Here is a 4,592-nt window from a genome sequence, read left to right as displayed (position 1 = left end):
ATGATGGTTAGAGGGAGAGAGGAAGCCATGATGGTTAGAGGGAGAGAAGAAGCCGTGATGGTTAGGGTTAGGGTGTACTCTGATGATAGCACACAGCTATAGCGCACAGTTGTCTGGCAGCAGAAATTATCCAGCAACTACATTAAATTTTTTATTTTTAATGTTTTAAATTTTTATAGATGTTTAATTTCATCTGTAGTCTGTACTAGATGGGGAAAAAGAACTAGAAGGTAACAGCCTACTATGCAACCTCGTGAAATTTATAAACTGGTGGTATTTCAAAATATGATTCCATAACAATACTGTCAATAGGAGCAAACAAGAGAGTAACACAAAACCAAAGCTATATATTTATTTTTTGAACTAGCTGTACATGCCTTTTATTACTAAAACATGTTATCGATACTAATACGTCACCAATAATAACAACACATCGCTTGCACATACTTCACACTTCTTTAACGTAGTCATGCTAGTTTTTTGTTTAAAAATATGCTTCATACATTTTATGTTCAATGATAACCTCATATAACGCTGGACAGTACATAATATTACAGCCAACATTCTGAATCCCAAACGCGCTCAAAACCGAATCTTGCGTTAAACCAAAAGATTTTTAGGTCCCAACACCATCTGAGACGTGTAGGATGCCCCCCGCATAAACCGAGTTTCACCGAAAACGTACAATCATAACGAGTAGGCGTCCTGTATATGCTCCACAATGTGGTGGAGTGCGTGCGGGCCCCCATACCGCAGCCTCCACATGCACTCCTTCATGTATGAAGGTAGCAACGAGGAACGTCGAATGTGTTTCTCGATCTATTCCCCCCAGTACCCATTGGGTTTGAAGGCGCCGCCCTCGGTTGTATTTCCTTCTGCCAAATACCGACTCGTCAACTTCAACGATGTGCCCTGAAGTAGTAGAAGTAGTAGTAGTAGTAGTAGTAGTAGTAGTAGTAGTAGCAGTGGTAGTGGTAGTGGTAGTGGTAGTGGTAGTGCCGCAACAGCCGTAGTAGTAATAGTATTGTTCAGTGGCGGATCCAGGGGGGTGGAATGGGTGGCTAACCACCCCCTCTGTTGAGCTAACCATATTTTTACACATAGGGCCTATACCAATTAATTGTTGCCAAGTATAATAGTCGCGCGGCTGTACATAACGGCACCTGATGCATGGGTTAAATTATGTAGGCTGAGTGGCAAAGCAGGTTACAACTCGATCTTTTGCAGCTTTTTTTCACAATTCCAAGATAGAGTTTTGCTGTCGCCCTCATCCCACCACGGGTGGTCACCCCCTAAATATTCAATAATGAACGCGACTCAAACAAAGCCCCCCCCCCCCTGTACATCAATCAATGCAGCGCCGCAAGCGCAAGAATTGTTCTACTAAAAAGAGAATTGTCATAGCAAGAATGAAGGCTGTACATGTACTCAAAAGTGCCTCAAATACCATCTCATGCGATCTACATTTTCACAATTTTCTAGGAGGACCCCGATACCCCCGCCTGTTTTCCACCCCCTTCTCTAAAGCCTGGATCCGCCTCTGATTGTTATTATTATTAAATTTATTAGTCAGTTCTCGGAAGTTACGAATCATGGACACTGCAATTTGCTGAAATGTTGTGATTCGCGTCACCCATTTAATACAATTCATTTTACTTTGATCTATTATTAATAATAGAGCGCATAATATATTATACGCAGATATTATCATATGTGCCTCCAATGCACTTAATGTGACACCAAGATGTCGGCGACGTTTTGGTGATGTGACGGAAACATCTTATCACCGGCATTCCGGCGGTATTTCTTACCATTACCGCCTAGTATGACGGGATTCTGGCGGAAGTGATCCGCGCAGACGTCGCGTAGGAATTGCTTCCAGTCTACTACGGTACCGGCAGATCCTAAACCAAGTTCGCCCATAAGCACTTCTTGGGTGCTCAAGCCTTTGGACCATAGATAGATGAATGACACGATCTAGTGACACAATAAAAGAGAACATGAATATCGACGTTGTACGATTCGTTACGGGCACCCACGTGCATGCACGCACGCACGCACGTATAATTGTTTTCGAAACGTGCCATCTTTAAAGGTTTCCCATTATATTCCCAATATATATATATATATATATATATATATATATATATATATATATTATACATGTAACACTATTAATATTACAAATAAATTATTAATGAAAAACACCAAAATTTAATATTATTTATTGAGGCATAATTACAGGCAGTAACTGCGCTTGTGGCGTGGGTTATATATTGTTGAATATAACTGTTTGTTATACATTGGTTGTTATTATTGCACATACAAATGCACGAAAACATCTTACCGTATGGAGAGCAAGGTGGCTTCTCGCAAAAAAAGAATCCGTGCGGATGCTTTTCATACGCCGGCACTGCTGCCTTGTGCAGCAAAACACAAACTGGTCGGCACGTCATGCGTATCGCGTTAGGTTCATTTCTTCATCGCAGTTAGCGCATAGCTGGACCCTCTTGATGAGCCCTACTGACTGTAAGAATTCGATGGACTCCTCGACTGTCCGCGTACTTATATTGATGTCTCTTAAATTAAAACCGCGTAAATCCGGGTATAGTCAGGAGGCTTATGCACATTTATTCTGCAAATTATGAAGACATTTTTGGGTATCAAATCTGAGGTTCATAATGTTCCTTAACTAAGAATTTTTTTGAGGAGCCCAAAAAATTTGACCCGGGAAACACCCCCCCCCCATATGGGCCCGGTAAGGACCCAAACTGTTATTTGCCATATCTTTGCCCTTCTTTGTGTTCGATTTGAACAAAGGTTAGAGTCGATTTAGGGGTTTTAAACATCAAGGAATCGATTGGACGTGGTTTGGAACCTAAATTTGTTAAAGGTCACGAGATATCGTTCCTTCGGGTTCACCTCGCGGGCCCGAAAATAGGTTTTTACATATCTCGGCTATTTTCTCAAAAAGTTAGAGTCAATTTTGGGGTTTTGAGGTCAAAGAATTTATTAGATACACATGATACACTTTCAGACTCCTGGAAATTCGGTTTCACTTGGTAGTAGTACACGTAGTCAAAATCTGACAGACTGACAGTCCGCAATCGTCCTCGGTCACTTGTTACATACACAGCCCACACTGACTGAATATCATCCTGTACATGCTTCAATTAGTGATTTTGCACTTTCCTGGTGCACAGTGCCAGAAAGAAAGGCACATGACATTGTTATTAGCGCATTTGATGACTGGCACTTGAGTCACGATCTGTGAGGTTTGGTCTTGCTGCGTCCGTGGCCATTGAATGTGAAGTTGGTTCTGATAGAGTTTCTATCCACACATCTCAAGAGGAGGGCTGGGGATCTGAGTGAGGGTGTTATCCCACACCCATCCTGCCTAATAGGCGCTGCGACGTACCGCCAGTCTGAAGGAATCCAATGAAGGTGGGAGCGTCCTTTAAACTCATCAGAACCTGAGGCCTGGAACATTGAGAACCGCCAGTTCATTGACGATCTTCGTACACAGCCCTCTTTGAGTATACATAGCACACAAAATCTACAAGTATCTTTTTTGTGCTGAGGATTACTTGGTTATGCTGGGTACCAGCTTAGTTGTTAACTGCCTCTGTCAGTTCATCCCTCATCGAGCACTTATTCCATGAGAAACCCACATATCTTCTTGGTCAGCTTGTAGAAAGAGCAGGTTCGAATCGTGCGCCAGTGAGCATTGGAGAATGGCAAGGCTAAGCAGACGTTCTCCTCTAGTGACTCATAACAAACATTGACATGAATGTTCTTCCGTTCTTCCAGGGTTAAATCAACATGAAGCTCAAAGTCAGGGTCGATCTTGAGGAACTGGGGCATAAAGGCGAGAGAATAGACAATGATCGTTCGAATCAACTGTCCGTACAATCAATCGCCGATAAAACCACATGCCAACATGTCAATTACATGGCCCCACACCATCCTGTTTTCCGCTTCTTCTTAGGGTTTCCATCTTTGGCATGGTATATAGTCCTTTTCACCAGCATTTGTTATGTAGAACATTTCCAAGACATTAGTGACACAGAAATCTTTCTTCCAGGCCAGCTGAGGATGCGGTTACCACAGGTTCCGCAATTAGTGCATTAAGTCTGGGCTCTCTGTTCTGATCATCTGCTGAAAAGGATTTGGACATATCCTTTCGGACAGTGTCATTATCACCAGTAAATTAACTTGTTGTCCTGAACCTTTGACTTCCTTTTTCCGAGCGGGTGGCGGCTTTGATGTTATAACGGGTTATTACTGGTCTGTACAATATTGATTCGCAGACCGCGCCCAGGGCGTTTAGCAGTGTTATCAATGCTCTGCAGGACCCTGGAGACAAATTCATTGAAGGTTGACCCTCTGGACAGGACTGCAGCCTGCGCTCGGATGATCACTGAAAGGTCAGCAACGAGACCTTTGACATTTGTTGGACTTGGTGTAACGCGTTTCTCGCGTGATGTCAGCCAAAATCTGTGACTTTGAACTGTGATAAGGGTTCCATCCTTTTTGATGAAGCACTCAGGTAATCCGGTTATCTCCCCCTCGAAAAGTTTCTTTGTCTCCGA

The 4,592-nt window shown here is 42.8% G+C and overlaps 1 long non-coding RNA gene across 1 annotated transcript; it reads right to left on the bottom strand.

Annotated features, from left to right (window-relative positions):
• Positions 1-354: 354 nt before the first annotated feature.
• Positions 355-1,937, bottom strand: LOC106818061. Its single transcript, XR_001395143.1, has 2 exons — positions 1,812-1,937; positions 355-912 (listed from the first exon to the last, which is right to left on the bottom strand). It is a non-coding gene; the product is annotated as an uncharacterized LOC106818061 (long non-coding RNA).
• Positions 1,938-4,592: the final 2,655 nt, after the last annotated feature.

The sequence above is a fragment of the Priapulus caudatus genome, unplaced genomic scaffold (assembly GCF_000485595.1).
Source record: "Priapulus caudatus unplaced genomic scaffold, Priapulus_caudatus-5.0.1 Scaffold2002, whole genome shotgun sequence".
Taxonomy (NCBI): Eukaryota; Metazoa; Priapulida; class Priapulimorpha; order Priapulimorphida; family Priapulidae; genus Priapulus; species Priapulus caudatus.
The sequence above is the reverse complement of the archived record's forward strand: the minus strand, read 5'-3'. Positions and strand labels throughout refer to the sequence as shown.